Raw genomic sequence first — 21,853 nt, 5'->3', positions numbered from 1 at the left:
ACACCCCGTCATCAACCCCACACCCCGTCATCACCCCGCGCTCCGTCATAAACCCCACGCCCCATCATCGACACCACACTCCATCATTAACCCCACACCCCATCATAGACCCCATGCCCCATCATCAACCCCACACCCCATCATCGACCCCAAATCCCATCATCAACCCCACGCCCCATCATCAACCCCAAGCTCCGTCATAAACCCCATGCCCCTTCATCAACCCCACATCCCATCATCATCCCCACGCCCCGTCATCAACCCCACGCCCCATCATCGACCCCACACCCTGTCATCAACCCCACACCCCGTCATCATCCCCACACCCCATCATCATCCCCACACTCCATCACCCATCATCATCCCCACACTCCATCACCCGTCATCATTCCCACACTCCATCACCCATCATCACCCCCACACTCCATCAGCCATCATCATCCCCACACTCCATCATCATCCCCACACTCCATCATCATCCCCACACTCCATCATCATCCCCACACTCCATCACCCGTCATCATCCCCACACTCCATCATCATCCCCACACTCCATCATCCATCATCATCCCCATATATGCCCCGTCATCAACACAGCAGCACAGCATTTCCTCCAGGAGAAACACCAAGATCTCACGTCCCATCCACAGGCTGAGGCTGCTGCTCCTGCAGGAAGCTGGTGCAGTGTAGCAATTCCACATCCTGAAATTTCTCATCAAAACTCGTATTAAAGTGTCAAACAGTGAGTAGCTAAAATACCACTTTGCTTGAAGAGGTTGGAAGGAAAACGTTAATTGTATCAGAGAATATGGACTCCTAAGATACAGGGAGTCAGGTTCATTTTTAAGTCACTCTTCTTCCAACAGATTCACTAAGGCTCTTTGTCAACACAAATTGAAAACCATTAAAAAAGTAATTATGATGCTTCCTGCTCTCCATGAAAGGACCACATACAGACACCACACTCATATCTGTGGCCCTGGGGTGGCCTTTAATGGCCCAGCAGAATCACCACATTCATATCTGTGGCCCTGGGGTGGCCTTTAATGGCCCAGCAGAATGGCCAGAACCGTTAGAGGAAACATTTAATAAAGTCTGGACGTCAGAGCCCTGCGGGTCTAGCTGGATTCCTGGAGGTGCGGCCCAGAAGCCAGTGGGAGGGAATTGGAGGCTGGAGGCTCAAACTGTCCCCACTTCCACCAAGGGCTCCTCCTCCAACAGCTTCCAGGCTGCCAAAGCCCCTGCATCGCCTCCAGGGTCCCCTGGGTCCAGCCTCACGCTTCCCATAATGAGTTTTTAAACCACAATGCTGCATCAGGTGACATCTGTTCTGCAGGCTGTGTGCGTCCCCAGAGGGAAGGGGGCTGTGTCTTTGGGACAGTTTGTGCTCTCAATCACTTGACTGCTGACAGGCACCTCAGCTGAAAGGTGTGATTTATGCAAAGATTGTGCTGAATTATTTAAAACATTCTCTATTTAAAGAACAGAGAATATTTAATTAGCATTCTGCTGTGCTTAACTGAAGACTCACAAATCAATTAAAACGCTTACCTTTTGGCAGTTCAGTAACTTCACAGAAACCTCCCAGGAAATGCAGCCTCTTCACAGCTGGGTTCATCCTACACCCAGCAACCTGTGGCCAGTATGGCGCTGTGATTAGAGGCAGCTCAGCGCCTTCAGAGGAGTGGCCTGGCTGTGTGCACATTAGAGAAAGGCTTCCATCGTCGTTGGTCCTCTTTCTCACAGGGACTCTGGGGTCTTGGTGCTGGGAGATGCAACCGCCTCTGGCAGCCCGGCTTCATTTTAGGGACAGTGACTATGGAGAAACCAGGTCTGACCCATTTTCTCCAGAGGGGAGGGAGCCACAGGGAAAGGCCCCTTGTTGCTCTGTTGGCCCTGAGTGCCTCCCAGGAAAGGTCAGAGCACGGACTCAGCCCTGGGAGGGCCAAGAGATCCCGCTGGACCCTGCCCTCCTCAACACTCCGGACAAGATGCAGAGAGTGGGGTCCTGGCAGCAAGACCCCGTGGGAGTGGGGCCCTGGAGCTCAGGGCCAGACCAAGGGGTTGCTCATTGCTGGCTCCAGTCTGCAGACACGTTGACATTGGCACCACACGGGCCAACTGAAACCCTAATAGAAAACCCAGCGTCCCCTGGCCAGACCCACCAGAGGACAGAGCTCCCAATGAGCCCAGCTGCTAGAAAAGAGGGTGGAGTCCCAGGCAGAAGAGTTCTTCAGGCTGAATGGAAATGATTCCAGAGGGAAATGCAGATGAAGAAGGAAATAAAGAGCTCCAGAAATGGCAAACAGCAGGGTGAGTGTATGTGACTTCTCTAACGGAGGAAATTACCTTTAAAACGCACGTGCAGGCTTAGAGCAAAAGAAACCGTGCTGTAAGGTGTCAGTAAGCGAAGTGCCTATGATACCCACAGGTCAGAGAAGCAGGGGCCTCCGGGAGGGCGAGGCAAGGTTGCCCCATTTCACATGAAGTGCACAATCGTCATAAAAGAATGCATTAAATATACACATGTATGCATTCAAAATACGCTAACATCACATATATCCATTAGACTTTATCAAAATTAAAATCTTCTGTTCATCCACATAAAATGATGTCACTTACTGCAAAAAATATTCTCAAATATTTATCCAAGTGCTGACATCCAGAATAACCCCTAAAATTTCATAATAAAACAACTTGGTGAAACACCGGTCAAAGGATTTGAACACTTCGCCAAATGATGGCAAATAAACACAAGAAATAGTGCTCGACAGACTTGAGCACCAGGAAGATGCATCGCAAACACCAACGAAAACCACCACACACCCACACTAGCCAAAGTCTATAAAACTGGTGGCACCAAACATGAGGGAGGATGTGGCCCACCCAGCACTGTTGTTGTGCAGTCTTGGTGAGAACATCTAAGACGTCCCCTCGATGGGATTAGAAAACCACAGGGCAGGCAGGTCAGCTGCTGCACTGCACATCACAGTGGCTGGTGAACTCTGCACACAGCAGTGGGCCGTCAACTGAAACAACAACAGGCAGCGAGCAGCTCTCAAAATGAAGGCACTCTGTGGAGAACAGCAGTGGATTATCAGCCAGGATGTGTGAGCCATGACGGATCACAGGCATTACCTGGGAGGCTGGGGCAAGAGGAAGCTTTTAAAGGCAAAAGAAGCTCGAGGAAGTGGTTCTGAAACAAAACTTACCAGCCTGAGAGGCTCATTGCAGGGGCTGGCAATGACTCATTGGAAACACCGACAGCTGCTGGGAGACATCCTCATAGAAGCAACTTCTGAGCAACGTTAAGCCTGGCATTCCAGTCAAAACCTGGTAATATAACCAATATTTTCCATTGTATGCTGCTGTGAAGAGAACAGGCTCTTATTGAACCTACACAAATGACTGTATTGCCAAAAACATAATAATACTCACAAATAGTTCACAAATTTTGGAGTGATAAGGTAGGGAAAGAAGCCTATGTTTCGATTTTTGTTCACAAAGTTATACTTTACCAAATTGGTGTAAATTATAGGTAGCTTAAGAAAAATATTTTCCTTAAATCTGGAAAACAAAACATTAAAATAGAGAACCAAAAAAATTTTAAATTAAAACTGTAAAAACCGATAATTCCTTTTCGTCAGTTCATTCAGTCCCATGTAATTAATTCTCATTCTGCTTGATCTAGGTTAGCAGATTTATGAACCCATCAGTTTCTTCAACAGAGTCCTGAAAATATCTACTCTGTCCAACGGTATGATCTTAAAGGTATCAGCAATCAGAGTTCAAGAGGACTGCCAAAGTCATTTCATTAGAAGCAATTTGGACTGTAGTTGATTGCAAATGCTTTTAGAGAAACATCAAAACAATAATTTGGATGTGGATTTTTATATGGATGACAAAAACATAGACGGGTCATGGTTAAAAATCTGATAAGAGTTCATTATAATGAGAAATTGACAAGGAACTTTGGTTATTTCCATAGCATAGAACATTTTAACACAATAATTAGAACTACTACTGATAACATTATACCAAGATACATCAGATATTTAAGAATTTTATATAACTTTTTGAACACACTAATGCTGTATCCATACAAATATAACTTAAAGGTTAAACATCATTTCTTATTTTTACAATGCTTCCCACATATTTAATAATTTAGCATGCCAAATAAACTTAATATATCTCTTTTCAAGGTAAGAATAAAAAGATTTAATTTAGAATTTGATCTTGGGAAAGCTTGTCAAAAATGTCAAAGATTTAAAACAATTAAAACAGGATAATAGGTCATTGTGAAATAATAGTCATCCATTTAACTATAGTGATAATTATAAATACTTTTAAAATACTTTAAAAGCAAATACAGAAAGTTATGCAGATGAAAAAAAAATACCCTTAAGGAAGAATTTCTCCAAGCAATCAAAAACCTAATAAAGATAGCGCAAAGTACATGACATTATCTTGATAAATTTTTCTAGGCCAGTTATTGTGGAGTCCTCATTACGGAGGGGGAGTGGGGCTGGCGGGACTGAAGGAAGCAAAAAGAGAAGGCACATAAGCTTTGAGTCTGCCTTTCTTCATGGTCCAGAACACATAACTCTCCTGCACAAGGCCCTGAGGCCTGCCCGGAAGCAAATGCTGGCACTATGCTTCCTGTACAGCCTGCAGAACCATGAGCCGATTAAATCTCTTTCCTTATGAATTACCCAGCCTCAGTATTTCTTTACAGCAACGCAAGAACAGACTCACATGCAGGATCTCACCCTGTCGCCCAGGCTGGAGTGCAGTGACGCTAAGCTGTGGGCCACATTACCGTGGCCCAGACAGCCAGGACTTGGTCGATGACTGTGGCTTCCTGAGTTGGACTCCTCATCGCCTTTCAATTCAAGACCAAGCTGGGAAAGCCACATGTGCTCCATTACCAAGCCCGTAGGCCGCCCCCACTCCCCCCAGCCACAGCCTCCACCAGGGCATACCGGGGCTGTCTGTTCCACTGTGAAACTCCCCAGCCCAGCTGCCTTCAAGTCTCTATCCAACACAAACGATGTGGCCAGGCCCTTGCCCAGCCAGCCCTGGGTGAGCCCTACCTGTGCTCGTGCGGGTCTTTGATGACATACACTGCCTGGGCCAGACCCCCGACACTCTCCACCTCCCGTCCTAGCTGCCCCTCACATCGAGTGCCCCTAGGCACCCCCCAAGAGCTGCAGACCCCTGCCTTCCTTCTCCACATCTGCCCCTCACAGGCCTCCCTGCCTGTCCCCTCCACTGCCGCCCTCGCCCTGACCCTGCCACGTCTGCCCATCATCCTCACATGTGCGCTGTTGGTGGTGTCTAGGGTGGGCCTCCTCACGTGTGGCCCCTGAAGGCAGACTGTTCAGCAGTTGGCCTATTGCTGTTCCTCATGCTTCAAAGTCTGTAAACGAATGTTCCTGGCAGCAGGTACACGTATGTTCCTGGCAGCAGGTACACGTATGTTCATGGCAGCAGGTACACGTATGTTCATGGCAGCATTATTCACAGCCAACGAAATGTGGAAACAGCCCAAATGCCTAACAGGTGTGAAAGGAAAACAAATCTTGGGCCCCCAAATCCCTAAGCTAAAGGGAAAAGTCTAGCTTGGAACTGCTTAGGTCCAACCTGCCTGCCATTCTCTTCAAAGTCTCCCCTCTGCTCACTGAGATAAATGCGTATCCGACTGCCTCCTTTGGAGAGGCGCATCAGAAACTCCAAATAATGCAACCATTTGTCTCTTATTTACCTTTGACCTGAAAGCCCCCTCCCTGCTTCCAGTCTTCCTGTCTTCCCAGACGGAACCAGTGTTCATCTTACATATGCTGACTGATGTCTCGTGTCTCCCTGCAATGTGTAAAACCAAACTGTGCTCTGACTATCTTGAGCATGTTATCAGGGCCTCCTGAGGCTGTGAGACCTGTCTCAGTTACTTTAGAAAGTTTATTTTGCCAAGGTTGAACTCCTCCCATGAGGAGGAAAAAAAGGATCCTAAGGGGTGGATGTAAAGAATTACTGTAAATAACAGGCCAATAGCTTGTCCAATCAATCGGACACCAAGACACTTAATGTCTCCTTTCCGCAAAAACCCTCACCCCAGGCGAACCAAGGGATGGCCACTCTAAGCTTCCTGCAGCGTCAAAAAGATTTCCACCCCCTCCTATCCCTGGAAAGGGGACAGGTCGATCCCATTCTTCCCCGGAAAGGGGAGGATCAAGAGGAGGTGGACCCTTGTCCTGCAGCGGAGCAGCCTCCTCCTGTGCATGTACACATCTCACACTCACACCTCTCTCCTCCACACACACGTGTCTCTCCCCCTTGAACACCCACGTCTCCCTCTCTTGAACACCTGCCTCTCTGTCCTGCTTGTTCCAGTACTGGGGAGACAGGGAGCCACCAGGCTCTGGATTGGGACCCTGGGAAACCACCCCGAGGGGCAAGACAAGCTTGGGTGAGCCTCAGTGCAACAGAAAGTGCAGCTCGCTCTCACCAGGCTCCATTCTCCACCGAGAATGATCAGGCCTCATTCCTCAGAAGAGGAAACGGTGAGTACTGTATGCTTAAAGACAACATGGCTTGGAACCACCAGGGCACTGCTGTTATGATAATTCACCAGCTTCAGCATTCGGTACACATGACCAGAGTGTGTCAAGAATAAAGACCATGTGACTGATAACAAAGAGGGAAAGAAAGAGCAGAAAGGGACCCACGGATGATCCAAAATGGTGTTGCCAGAGAAGGACCTTAAAGACAGCTGTGATGAATGAGCTCAGTAACAAGAGGTGGGAAAATGAGGGATTCCGACAAAGAAATGGAAACGTTAAAATAATAACACGGACATTCTTGAAAAGTATGATATCTGAAATTAAGAATGAAATTGGTGGGTTTAATAAAAACTGAACACAGCAGAAGATAGAATTTGTAAACATAAATGCAAGTCATTAGAAAATACCTAAACAGAAGTAATAGAAAATACTCAAATGAAAGTAATGGGAAAAAATAAATAGAAAATCCAGAAAGAAAAAAATAACAGATGAGACATAGTCAATAGGTCTGACATATGCGTAATCCCAGAGAGAGATCAGAGTTAATGGGACAGACAAAATATTTGAAACGATAATGGGTGGGAATATTTGAAAACTGTTGGAAGACGTTAATCCACAGATTCATAAAGATCAGCAAATCCCAAGGGGGATACATGTAAATCTCACCTTGCAGCACCCTACTAAGAGTAATGAGAGCCAAATACAAAGAGAAAAATCCACAAGCATAGGGGAATTGTCACGTGCCTTTCTCGGTAACTGGGATAACATAAAATTAGTCAGGATAAGGAAGATCTGAGCAACATAATCAACTAGAGTGGCCCAATTGTTCTGCCTCAGACCTTGTATCCAAAATGGCTTGCTTCCTCTTCTTCTTAAGTGTACATATAACATTCACCAAAATTTCCATATGTTGGGACATACAGAAAGCCTCAAATAATTTCAAAGGATCTAAATTTAAAATTCAGAGCATATTTTCTGACTTCAGTAAAGTTAGAAGTGAAAAAAAATTACTAAAAAATGCTAAACTTCCTGGAAATTAAACAATATGCTTCTAAATAATCCAGTGGCCAAAAAGAAATCATAGCAGAATTTGGATATATGTTGAATGACTGGTGATGAAGAAAAGACACATCAAAACTGCAGGATGCAGATAAGCCAAGAGAAAATTATATTCACTGGAGCCTGCAGGGCAGCCACCCCGGCACAGGAGAGAGAGGACAGCGACGGGCCAGCTGAGACCTCAGGACAGCCACGGCCTGGGCACATCTGCTCCAGGCCTTTGCAGACACGGCGGCCGAGCACCTCCGGCCGGGCTCTGCGGCTGAGCACTTGGTCCTCTGCTCTGGGGGACAGCAGCGTGGCTTTTCCAACAGCTGGGGTCCCTGCAGCATCACGGGGCCAGAAGTGGGGGTGGCTTGCCTGCTGCGGGCTCCCTGGGTCAGACGCCCTCAGAGCCTGGGTCCTCCAGCTTCCACTCCCCACAGCCTCTGGCCACAGATTCGGCTGGAGTCGCTGCTGAGGCCACAACAGAGGGCAGCGGCCGAGCGTCCACCAAGACAGGGGTCCGGCCTCCTGCCCGGCCTGGCCCTGAGCGGAACCACTGCAGCCCCTTCTCACCCTCCAGGAGCAGCCGCGTGCGGGGAAACAGCATCCTGTGGGAGGTGGAAACCGGAAGAGGAACCTCCGCACGCACCTTCGGGTGGACCCGGAATTGCGCTCATTTATGTGGCCGCTTGGAAGATGCCCCCGTGTGCTGAGCCCCCCGTCCCCTCGGTTCCCCCCCTTCTCCTTCTCCTCCCCCTCCCCTTCCCCGCCCTCCTCTCCTCCCCCTTCTCCCTCTCCTCCCCCCTCCCCTTCCCCGCCCCCCTCTCCTCCCCCTTCTCCCTCTCCTCCCCCTCCCCTTCCCCACCCCCTCTCCTCCCCCTTCTCCCTCTCCTCCCCCTCCCCTTCCCCGCCCTCCTCTCCTCCCCCTTCTCCCTCTCCTCCCCCCTCCCCTTCCCCGCCCCCCTCTCCTCCCCCTTCTCCCTCTCCTCCCCCTCCCCTTCCCCACCCCCTCTCCTCCCCCTTCTCCCTCTCCTCCCCCTCCTCCCTCTCCTCCCCCTCCCCTTCCCCGCCCCCTTCCCTTCCCCGCCCCCCTCTCCTCCCCCCTTCTCCCTCTCCTCCCCCTCCCCTTCCCCACCCCCTCTCCTCCCCCTTCTCCCTCTCCTCCCCCTCCGCTTCCCCACCCCCCTCTCCTCCCCCTCCCCTTCCCCACCCCCGTCTCCTCCCCCTTCTCCCTCTCCTCCCCCTTCTCCCTCTCCTCCCCCTCCCCTTCCCCACCCCCCTCTCCTCCCCCCTTCCCCGCCCCCCTCTCCTCCCCCCTTCTCCCTCTCCTCCCCCTTCTCCCTCTCCTCCCCCTCCCCTTCCCCACCCCCCTCTCCTCCCCCTTCTCCCTCTCCTCCCCCTTCTCCCTCTCCTCCCCCTCCCCTTCCCCACCCCCCTCTCCTCCCCCTCCCCTTCCCCACCCCCCTCTCCTCCCCCTCCCCTTCCCCACCCCCCTCTCCTCCCCCCTTCTCCCTCTCCTCCCCCCTTCCCCCCCCACCCCCTGCCTTGCTCTTCCCCCACCCCTTTTCCCCCGAGCCTCACTCCCTACTGAGCCGGCATCCCTGAGCCTGTATCTCAGGCGCTGCTTCCCGGAGAACCAGCTAAACACTCTTCACTCTGTCTGAGGGGCTGCTGTAACCAACACCACAGAGGCGGCGCACACAGACCTCCATTGCTCACAGTCTGGCGGCTGCGGGTGTGAGGTCGGGGCCGGCCGGGACGGGTTCTTGCTAGGGCGGCTTCCTGGCCAGCAGGCGGTGGAGAGCGAGCGCCGGTCTCCTCCTCTTCCTAGGAGGGCACGAATCCCCTCACGTGGCCCCACCCTCATGACCCCATCTAACCCGAATCACCTCCCAAAGGCCCACCTCCAGACGTCATCACAGTGAGGCTGGGGCTTCCACAAAGGGCACGGTTCCCTCCCCGGTAGACAAACATGCAAATGACAGAAACTGTTTAAGGCTCTCAAAGTCATGTCGTGGAAAACATTAGATTTCCTTAAACGTTAATATGCATCTTATTTGTATTTAAAAGGGTTTAACAGACAACCCTCTCTCAAAATGATGCCAGGCAAGCCGAGAGAGATCATCACCCATTCTTGTAATCCAAAGCTTAAAAAAGTCCTTTCCTGGCCGGACGCAGCGGCTCAGGCCTGTAATCCCAGCACTTCGGGAGGCCGAGGCGGGCAGATCACCTGAGGTCAGGAATTGGAAGCCAACCTGACCAACATGGTGAAACCCTGTCTCTACTAAAAATACAAAAATTAGCTGGGCGTCGTGGCATCTGCCTGTAATCCCAGCTACCACAGAGACTGAGGCAGGAGAATCACCCACACCCCGGGGGGCGGAGGTTGCAGTGAGCCGACATCTCGCCATTGCACTCCACCTGGGCAACAAGAGTGAAACTCCGTCTCAAAAAAAAAAAAAAAAAAAAAAAAAAAAAAGTCCTTTTCTTCTCTGAATGTGCAAGGAGCAGGAAACTGACCACAGACAGCCAGAGCCATTTCCAGGTCCCTCCGCTGAAGCGCTCCTGAGCACTCCCTACCTTCCCTGCCCAGCACCCACCCCTCCCGAGTCCCACCTCGATTCTCTTCCGGAGACACGCAGCCTGGGCTCCGTGGGCTGCCCCGCCCTGCCCTCCGAGATGGTCCCGTGACCCAGGCCTGGCCGATGAGAGCACCCAATGCCCCGCTGCAGTGATGGGCTCAGAGGTGGGCGCAAGGCCCCAGCCAGTGCAAGCGTCTCAATCAGAGGCTCGTGTTTGAACTGCTGGGAAGAGGAAAGAAATCTCAGAGTAGACTCGAGGCTGCAAAGAAATGACCGTGGCTGCCAGGAGCTGGCAGGAGGAGAAATCTGGGGGACTCATTTCAGAGGAAGGCATAGGTAAGAGGTAGAGACCACTGAAGCCCCTAGATCCACCCATTCCTGAATGCCGCTTTGTAGTTAGTAATTGTATACATCAACAACCCCTGCCCCTTCAATGACATTCTTTTTCTGGCTTTTATCAGCTTGAATTGAGTTCTTGATGACTGCAAACAAAAGAGTCCCACTCAAGTAGTTGTTGGTGCCGTTTTTGAGTTTAGAGCACTTCTGACTTTGAAGTTAAATAGTTAAACCCTTGAAAGGAATGCAGTGCGTATGGAGGTTTTTGTTTTTACTTATTTGTTGCTGTTATTTTACACAAAACAGGAGTTTCAAACATCTGGAGGCTTTTAAGGATGGGGATAATTTCTCACAGCAGCCTTAAATGCTTTAGGGTGAAGCCTCCTGTTTCTCACTAAACTTATTTTCTCAAACATCTGGGCAGCTTTAAGCATTGCATTTAAGCAAATACTCTAAACTTGTGAAGCAGGAGAAGAAAATAGGAGGCTCAATGCCCCATAGGATTTACAGGGCAGGGGTAACTTCTGGGGGTGAAAGGAGGGAGAATGCGGCCGAGAGCTAGTGGGGCCCAGCTGCTCCTCACCCCATCACCTGCTACAAACGTCGAGGCTGCCACGCGACCAGGTGAGGCCCCGCCCTGCAGCACACGGCCCTAACCCCGCTCTGGGCTCCACATTCTGCCCGGAGAAAGGTCGCGGGGGCTTGCAGGCGGCAGCCGCATTCCCACAGGGAATACCCCAATGGCATCGCCATTCCATCTCAGCCCCAGCAGCTCCAACCCGCACGGGCCCCGCCTGCTGACCAGCGATGCGCCTTAGCCTTTCGCCAGCCTGGGAACGTCCAATGCTCCACGATTTCATCGCAAACAGCACGCGCTCCACCTAGTGGACAGAAGCCGGAGCTGCCTCCCGAGACGGTGAGGACCAGCCGCAGGGTTCATCCAGCCGGGACTGGAGCCTTTGCTTCTTTCTCCAGCGAGTCCCACTCCCTTCACTGACACGAGGAGGCAGCGGCATCACGAAGACGTCACCGTGGTTCTTCAAACCCAAGAGTCCAACCTGTCCACAAGGTCGATCTCGTTTCCGTAAACTGCCCATATGCCAAGGTTTATTTACTCTAAAGAGGTGCGGGGTCCTGGCAGCAGGGGCCCAAGGAGGCGTGGATTCCGCCGGGACAAGGAACGCCTCACCTGCGTCTCACGCTGGCTTTGCAATCACGGGTTTGTGAAAATAAATGAAACACATTATTCACTGCGCGCATTCGGCTCCAAACAGCAGGCTAGTGTTGTGCAAAAATGACCCAGAGGATGGCAGGGGAGATGGCGAGGCAGGTCAGACACGTCCTAAACAATGGAGCATCACCCACCCCAAACACGTGCACACACAGACACGGGAAAACACAGACAGGCATATATGCAGACATGCAGGCACACACGTGTTTTCACACACAACCATGAAACACAGAAAGACACTTGTATGCACAAACAAGTCCTGAGACAGCATGCACACACAGACACGTGTGCACACACGCATGCACACCTGTGCTCACACACGGACCCATGCACACAGACACACATATGCACACCTGTGCTCACACATGGACCCATGCACACACACATGCACATCTGTGCTCACATACGGACCTATGCACACAGAAACACACACAGAGAAACACACCCACACAGCCGCATGTGTGCACACATTCATGCACACACACACAGGGACACGCTTCCCTCACACACACTCCTCCTTTGGGCCCACCCTCCCAGCCTCCAGCACAGGCTAGGTGGAGCACCTGTGGTCAGGGAAGATGCAGACAGGGGAAGCACAGCCCCTTTCAGGGAGGGCAGGAGGACGAGGGATCATGGCCTCCCTCAAGGAGGATTCAGGGGGGGATGGGAGGAGCCGGGCTCCTTTCAGGGAGGACGGCGGTTGGAGGGGAGCCTGGCTCCTCTCGGGGGAACAGGCTGTGGGGGAGCAGGCACCTCCCAGGACAGGGGGTGCTGGGGCCCCCGCAGCTTCGTGCTGGTGCTGGTGGCTGGTTCACACAGCCTTTCTGGAACTTCAGTCCTCCTTCAGAACAATTTGGGTTCTACTGGCAACCAGCCCACCCTCCGGGAGCCGCCCCCTTAGCATCAAAGAGCAGGAAGATCCAGAGTGGGAGCTCTGTGCCCACAAGTCGGACAGAGACTGCGTCTCCTTCTGTGATGTCGCAGCACAGCTGTCCAGGGAGGCCACCATGTCCCTGCCCACCAGGGCTTCTCCAGCCTCCGCCAGCCAGGGACCAACACCCACATGCAACCTTTCTCCTCTGCCCTGTGCCCCGCAGCCCTGTTCGCCCACCTCACACACACGTACAGTCACACAGACACACAATCACACACCATCACACAAAATCACACACACCCCCATCACACACAATCACACACAGACACACACTATCACACACACATGCAGTCACACACACCATGCACACACACATCACACCAGACACACCATCACACCAGACACACCATCACACATACACAGACACATACACGTGCAGCCACACAGACACAGTCACACACCATCACACACAGACACAATCACATGTGCAGTCACACACCATCACACACACAGAATCTCACACAGACACACGCACAATCACACATACCATCACACACCAAGACACACACACCATTACACACAGACACATGATCACACACACAGACACACAATCACACAGACACACACACACGATTACACACCACACACAGACACACACGGAGACACACACGATTATACATTATCCTACACACACACACACATCATCACACATAGACACACACATGATCATACATAGACACACAATCACATATAGACACAGACATACACACCACACAGACACACACATGATCACACAGACACAAACACTTCATCACACACACAGACACGTCACACTCCCAGACAGAGGAACACACCTAGACTCCGCTGTCCCCACCTACGGTAACACACGTGTTCCAGACACAGGAAAACACAGACTCCACTGTCCCCACCTATGGTAACACGTGTGTTCCAGACACAGGAACACACACAGACTCCGCTGTCCCCACCTATGGTAACACGTGTGTTCCAGACAGAGGAACACACAGACTCCACTGTCCCCACCTACGGTGACACATGTGTTCCAGACTCAGGAACACACACAGACTCTGCTGTCCCCACCTACGGTGACACGTGTGTTCCAGACACGGGAACACACAGACTCCGCTGTCCCCACCTACGGTGACAGGCATGTTCCAGACACAGGAACACACACAGACTCTGCTGTCCCCACCTATGGTGACACGCGTGTTCCAGACACGGGAACACACAGACTCTGCTGTCCCCACCTACGGTGACAGGCGTGTTCCAGACACAGGAACACACACAGACTCTGCTGTCTCCACCTATGGTGACACGCATGTTCCAGACACGGGAACACACAGACTCCGCTGTCCCCACCTACGGTGACACACATGTTCCAGACACAGGAACACACACAGACTCCGCTGTCCCCACCTACAGTGACACGTGTGTTGCAGACACAGGAACACACACAGACTCCGCTGTCCCCACCTACGGTGACAGGCGTGTTCCAGACACAGGAACACACACAGACTCCGCTGTCCCCACCTACAGTGACACGTGTGTTGCAGACACAGGAACACACACAGACTCCGCTGTCTCCACCTATGGTGACACGCGTGTTCCAGACACGGGAACACACAGACTCCACTGTCCCCACCTACGGTGACACACATGTTCCAGACACAGGAACACACACAGACTCCGCTGTCCCCACCTACAGTGACACGCGTGTTGCAGACACAGGAACACACACAGACTCCGCTGTCCCCACCTACGGTGACATGCATGTTGCAGACACAGGAACACACACAGACTCCGCTGTCCCCACCTATGGTGACACGTATGTTCCAGACACGGCGATTTCTCATTGCTGACACACAGATCATAAAGCTTAGAAAACGTCAGCTCCCCGGACTCGGCCAGAAAAGCGTCCGCTTCAGCTCTGCTTCTCATTTCCTCGCCTCTTCTGTCATTTTTCAAGTGGCACAAAATCAGACTTTAATTCCTGTTAGAGCTCCACGTTTTTGATGTGGATGATTTTTAGTCTCAGGCAGAATGTACTGCAGTGCCCCCCACATGGCAGTCGCCGAAGCACTGCTCAAGTCCCATTCGGGGCTGGAGCCCTCGACCCTCTCACAGGAGGCCGACGTGGCCGCCAGGCTCCGCTTCCCCGTGCACAGCTCACCGACCCCAGGTGAGGGCCCTGGGTGAGCAGACCCGGCCTCCCGTGCAGGGGGAGAAAGAGGCTCCTGGGGCGGCCTCCACCACCCAGGTGTGGACGGAAGACCAGGCTCAGCAGGAGACTCTGCAAGAACCAGATGAGAACCCTCATCTGACTCGGAGCCAGGGTTCAGGAGGCTGCACACAGTCCAGGGGTCACTCCCCACGCAGTCGAGAGAGAGTGGGGAGCAAAGCTGGCCTCATCCACAGCAGGGCAAGCCCCAGAAGCTGCCCTCGGGGGTTGGCCATGAGGTGGAGGTTGTCGCTGGAGGGCAGGTTGAGGGAATTCCCCCTCACAGTGACAGGGTGGCTTAGAAAAGGCTCGGAAAGCTGCCCCGTAACCGCTGCCAGGAAGTGCTTTCTGATGTCTAACCTAAGTCCTTCGTGCTATGGTTTTCAAATTTTATCCTCAAATAGTAACAAGCCACATGCCTCAAATATCAAAGCCTATGAAGACAGCACGTGACCTCCTTCCCTGCCCCCAGCCCCATTCCACGGGCCTCGCCCCTCCCAGCCTCCCGAAACCACTGCTCATGATTCCTTTCTCCGTTCCAGGACGGTAAGCCCAGGTCTGGGCAGGCCCGCGGGCAGATGGCCCTGCATGGGGAGCCTCACCCCAGGCCACAGATAAGCAGAATGCTTCCCATCGCCCCGCGTCACACACACATGCAAACAGTAAATGGAAACACCGTGTGAAATTCTGAAACCTCTACCCGTGGACGCTGGATCTGGGCAGCGACGTGAGTGGACGGCGGGGGGTGGGGGGTTTTTCACTGTGGCGGGGAGGGGGCTGCAGGGACAAAGGGCGGGGCCAGAACGATCCATGGGGCGACCGACGGATTGGAGCTGGAGACACTGGAAGTATTTGTAGTGTCAGAAAGTGAGGAAATGCACAAACACACACCACAACGACGGGGCTCGCCGCGAGGACACTGGGGCTCGTGGAAAGCGCTCCCGAGGCCAACGCTGGAACCATTTGAACAAGAAAACACAGCAGCGCTGGGCGGTAACCCGAGGTGTAACATAAGCATCCGCAAGTCCACACTGATAGAAAGAAGCTCTGGACAGATTTACCGCTGGGCGAGGAGAACCCAGCACATGATCCAGCTCGGGGTCAGGGATGGTCCTGTCGGTGCACGAGAAAACCCAAACCCCAAGAGGGGCGTTCCGCAGAGTTCCTAACAGAACCCCTCAACCCTCAAGGTCGTCAGAAACAAGGAAAGCCTGAGAAACGTCCAGCCAAGGGCAGTCCCAGGGGTCGGGTGACTAAACGTCACATGTAGTCCCGGAGGCGGGGCTGGCACAGGAGGGAGAAAACTAAAAAACCGGAATGAAGTATTGTCCTGTCGATAATGATGGATCAGTGTGGGCTGGTCAGTTACGACACATGCACCAGTACTGGGACGTGGACGTGGGGTCCATGGGACTCTGCCTTCTTCTCCGTCCTCCTGTAAATATAAAAACTCCACTAAAATTGTTTGGAAGTTTGTGAAAATAGGGAAGCTTAAAGAACAGCTAAGTCCGGGATTTAGGGACACGGGGGTTTAGACGCTCTGGGGTTTAGGCACTGGGGTTTGGGCGCCCCGGGGTTTATGGACACGGGGGTTTGGGCGCGCGGGGTTCTAGGAGTACCGCACTCAGTGCTGCCCTCCAGTGGCTGTGCTTCTGCTTCCCACACACGCTTCCACTTTTGTCTTTTTGTCTGTCCCGCGGGTTTGTCCTTTCCCATCTCTTTAGACAGCCTTAAACTTCCTTAGTACTGTGGATGAGTGTTGATTTTGCATAATAAAAGTACATTGTGAGATATTGGGGTTTTTTGTACTTTATTTTTAAAAAAAAAGTGAAGTTAGCTGCCTATCTCAGCAAAGCCCATGTGGAGTGGGTAACGGGTGAGCTGCAGACCCTGCGCGTCCTGACATTAAAGGCCTCTCGGGGCAGCCCAGCTCACTGGCATGAACTTCCTCCACGGCCACACACTCACACACATATGCACACTCACGCACACACACATGCATACACACCCACATGCACTCACACGCACACACAGCACACATGCACACTCACGCACACACACAAAGCACTCACATGCACACTTACATGCACGCACATGCATACTTTTACAGGCACACACATGCACACATGTGCACAGACACGCACACCCACACGCACGCACACACACACACGTGCATGCTCATTTCACCCACACTTCCTAATTCAGATCACACACATCCTCTCACAGTCAGTGACGTCTGTAAAACGGGTCAGGGGTGACCATGGTCCATGGGTGCTGCAAACTGCTGAGACAATATTTTCCTGAAAAAGATCATTTGAAGCCATTTTGGCCGCAGTGTCCCCGCACCTGTGCAAATCCCATCAGGCCTCGCGGTGCATCTGAGAGCTGTTGTGCACTGTCCCTATGTAGGGACCCTCGGGAAGCCACGGACGCCCACTGGTGCCACGGCAACCCGTGGGTGGCGCTGGATGACTTGGTTCCACCTGGACACACTCCCGCCCTGCACCCTCTGCCCCGAGCCCCACCTGCCCGGCCCACTCCCACCGCGGGCTCCGGCTGGGGCTTGGCTTGGGTTTGTCGGGCTGTGCCCAGAAGGCCTGTGCCAGTCCATTTTCACATTGCTATGAAAGAACGCCCCAGGCTGGGTGAAGTGTAAAGAAACGAGGTTTAACTGGTCACTGTACTGCAGACTGTGCAGGAAACCTGGCGCCAGCAGTGGCTCCTGGTGAGGCCTCAGGAAGCTTCCTCTGGTGGTGGAAGGTGAAGGGAGCCCGTGCCTCACAGGGCGAGAGCCGGAGCAAGTGGGGGCAGGTACCAGGCTCTTTAAACCACCACATCGCGCATGAGCTCCCATGGCAAGGACGGTGCCAAGCTATTCATGAGGGATCTGCTCCATGGCCCGCCACCACATTGGACGCCACATTTCCACAGGAGATTAGGAGAAGACACATCAAACCATACCAGGAGGGTGGGAGCAGAGCTGTGAGTGGCGACTGCCTCCAGGCAGGTGGGGTGATGCCCACCGGGGCCGCCTTGGTCCTTCCCTGGCCGTGGTTAACCTATTTCCTGCCAGGACCGGGCAGATCACCAAGTGGGAACCGAAGGTGCTGAGTCTAATGGCTCCTTTCCCCGTGGCCGCGGTGCAGTCTCTGCTGGCCACTCAGGGCTGTCAGTCTCTGCCAGGTGCTCCAGGGCCATTGATGAACGCTGGATATTCCCCCAAGAACACAACAAAACTCTCTTGTCTACACAGCTTGCCTTGGCTCACTTTCGAAACAATGTTCGGACTTTCTATGCAAATTCCCATCAATCAGTTACATGATGACCACCACCAGCTGCAGGCCTCTGTCCACGGCTCCCCATGAAGTTATCCCTTATAAATAACATTGTAATTCCATGATAAAATAAAATCATAATGTTTTTGTAGAAAAATAGCTATTCTATAAATAAAAATATAAATAAGAATAAGCTGTTCTCAAGGCAAACATCGCATGGATTTTTCTGTTCCACGCATCCTGGAAAATGCACTCCACGTGGGGTAGGGACAAAGCCTAGACTGTGAGACTGTGTGCAATGGCCTCTTCGAAGGCCCCTCATTACCCGTGTCCCTCACTTGCCCTGCAGTCTCCACGGAGCTCCCGGGAGCCATCTCACCCACGCCACCTGTCAGTATGACCTGGGCATGGCTTGGCATCAACTCCCCTGCCTATTTCAGTAGAACGCCATCTGCTCTGCACCTCAGAACGTATGTCCTGCTTTTGATAAACTCATTGGAATCTACATAACCCCTGATATGCACAGTTTACACAACAACTTCTAAACGGAGAAACTGGGTTTCGCCCACACTTCTCCACAGGCTTCCACCCTCTGGGAAGCGACCTCAGGTTGGCAGCAACTCCCAACCGCCTGCGGGACCAAGTCAGGCCCCAGCTGCAGGATGCAAAGACCTAGTGCCAAACACACACCCTGGGTGCACCCTGAGCCACCCCTCCTCACTCACCGTGTGCAGAATATTGTCAAGTATTCTCAGTGATAAAAATGCTGTCTACAGAATAAATACTATCTACAGTCCCAGAATCTCCCAGTCTGAGGGTTTCTCGGAGGGCATGTGGCTTGAATATTCCCACTGGAGTCCCCGCTTCCATATTCTGCTCTGGGATTCTGGGACTGAGATCTGCAAACCTTTCCCAGATCACCGCCAGCAGGGAGGTTCCAGAAGATTCTGCCAAACAGCAGCACTGGCAGAGACCTGGAAGGTGGGAGAGAGGAAGGCCACCCTCCGTTCCAGCACCCGACCGGCTCCAGCTTCTGCCAGGTCTCATGTCACCACTGCAGCCTGGCCTTGGGGCTCAAGACCTCCGAGTCACGCTCCCCCACCCTCTGGGCCTGCGTGCCTACCAGGGAGTGCCCTCCTCTGAGCTCTGCAAGCTGGGAGCCCAATCCCCCTCTTCACTCCCAGGCCTCAGGGCAGCTGCTGCCTCTCTCCGGTTCTGATATCAGGGCTGCCCATTGCCCTGGGATGAATGCCCCCCAAAATGCCCACACTCCAGTCCCCATAACCTGTGAGCAAACACTGTCCCATGGCAAAATGGGTTTTGCAGATGTGAATAAGGTTACTGACCTTAAAACAGGGGGAGTGTCTGGGACTATCCAGCAGGCAGAGGAATGACACGGACCCTGGAATGCAGGGAAGCTTCTCCAAGCAGACACGGAAGAGTCTGCAGAAAGGGACTGCAGAGGGTTTGAAGCGATAGAAGGTCTCAAGCCACTCCTGATGATTTGAAGACGTCGGGTGGGGAAGGGGACATGAAGGGGAGTGCAGACGGCCTCATGAGGCTGAGAGGCTGAGAGTGGCGAGGAAGGGGGACCCCTGTCCTGCACCACAAGGACTGGACTCTGCACACTCCCTGGAGGGCCCTGGAAGCAGGTTCCCTTCTCAGAGCCCCCAGATAAAGCCCAGTCCAGTCAACGCCTCGATTTCATCCTTGTGAGACCCTTAGCAGGGGACCCAGCGCAGCCCCTGACCCCTGGCCCACAGAGCCATGGGTGATGAATGTGAGTTGCTGTTGGCTGAGTGAGGGTCACCAGTTACCCGGCAATAGAGAACCAACACGCCCAGTGCCCTCGCCATCCTCCAGTGTCTATGCAAACAACGCCCAAGTTCAACCTCACATTCATTTGAAATACCAGGGTGGTTTCTGTTTCCCAACTGGACCAATATGGAGGCAGCCATCAAATTCAGACCTTGAACAATAAAAGGGCATCTCTCACTGCCTGCAGGACGCCTCCTCCCCAGCAGCCACAGGCGGTGCCTAGCTTCTCTCCCAGGAAGCTTCGTGTCGCCAAAGAGTCCTGCTCCCAAGAGAATTATCCTCGTGTGGCTCTGAAATCCACCTTCTTGCCAGTTCTAACTTGCGTGGTGTGCCAGGCCTTTGGGCTCCCCAGTATGTGAAACCCCACCCTCTCTCCATCAGAAAGTCCCCTCAGACTGAGCCCCACAGGCCCCCTGATGTCTCCTGGCTGATAAAATCGTGAAACGCTCTCCGCTCAACTCTTCTCCCTGGATGGTGCCGTCCAGTCTGCAGGGCAGGTGCTGGCCAGTGGGAACCCTCAGACTGAACAGATGTCTCATGATTTTGTGGCCGTTTCATTTGTAATAGATTTTTCCCTATTAAGTCCGTAATTTCTCAGTGGTTAGACATTGGCGTATATCCTGACAAAGCCCTTCTTCATGAGAAAGAGAGTGCAGTCGTGAAGCTTCAGCCCTCGGAAGAGAAGGCAGGACCCGACTGCATGTTGATTCTAAAACACACAGAAATAAAACAGGCACATAGCTCCACAAAAGACAGAGCCTTGAGGGCTGGCAAATTCAATGTGAAAAAAAGATATTAAAGTTTTGTAAGTGCAAAAAAGCATAAACGAAGTCAATTAATGGGATTAATTATTATTAAAATATTCATAATATGGATACTTTAATATGGATGTAGGTGAACTGCAACTCTAGTAATCAAGAAATTTTCAATACAACAAGCACCTTAGGAAGTCTCCAGTGATGAAAACATATACATTCAACTACCGACCCACCTGCCCATCCACCTACCCATCTACCGTCTACCTACCCATCTCCATCTACCTACTTATCTGCCATCTACCTATTCATCCACCCATCAACCTACCCATCTTCTCATCTATCTACCCATCTACCATCTACCTACCCATCTGCCTACCCATATTTCTGCATATCTACCTACCCAGCTGATATGGTTTGGATCTGTGTCCCCACCCAAATCTCATGTTGAAATGTAATCCCAGATGCTGAAGGTGGGGCCTGGTGGGAGGTGATTAGATCCTGGGGGCAGTTTCTCATGAATGGTTTAGCACTGTCCCCCTAGTGCTGTTCCCTTGATAGAGTTCTCACGAGATCTGCTTGTCTAAAAGTGTGCGGCACCTCTCCCCCCTTTCATGGTGCTCCTGTTACACCATGAGACTCCATGCTCCCCTTTCACCTTCTGCCATGAGTGTAAGTTTCCTGAGCCCTCCCCAGAAGCTGAGCAAATGCCATAATCATGCTTCCTGTATAGCCTGCAGAACTGTGAGCCAATTAAAACTCTTTCATTTATAAATTACCCAGTGTCAGGTATTTCTTTATGGAAGTCCCAAAATAGACTAATACACTGTCTACCCATCTACCTAACCCTCTACCATCTACCCATCTACTCATCTACCTACGCATCTATTTATCCACTTACACATACACTCATCTACCTACCCATCTGCCATCTACCTATCCATCTCCTCATTACCTACCCATCTATTCATCTACTTACACATATACTCATCTACCCACCCATCTGCCCGTCTACCTATCCATCTCCTCATCTACTTATCCATCTACTCTCCCTACCCATACATCTGCATATATACCTACTTATCTATCTACCCATATCCCCATCTACCTACCCATCTACTCATCTAACTACTCATCTA

General features: G+C 52.2%; 1 long non-coding RNA gene across 1 annotated transcript; it reads right to left on the bottom strand.

Annotated features, from left to right (window-relative positions):
* Positions 1 to 332: 332 nt before the first annotated feature.
* On the bottom strand, positions 333 to 16,511 carry LOC129058200 (uncharacterized). Its single transcript, XR_010136141.1, has 3 exons — positions 15,758 to 16,511; positions 3,213 to 3,333; positions 333 to 3,074 (listed from the first exon to the last, which is right to left on the bottom strand). It is a non-coding gene; the product is annotated as an uncharacterized LOC129058200 (long non-coding RNA).
* Positions 16,512 to 21,853: the final 5,342 nt, after the last annotated feature.

This window comes from Pongo abelii, chromosome 11 (genome assembly GCF_028885655.2).
Source record: "Pongo abelii isolate AG06213 chromosome 11, NHGRI_mPonAbe1-v2.0_pri, whole genome shotgun sequence".
In the NCBI taxonomy this organism is placed as follows: Eukaryota; Metazoa; Chordata; class Mammalia; order Primates; family Hominidae; genus Pongo; species Pongo abelii.
The sequence above is the reverse complement of the archived record's forward strand: the minus strand, read 5'-3'. Positions and strand labels throughout refer to the sequence as shown.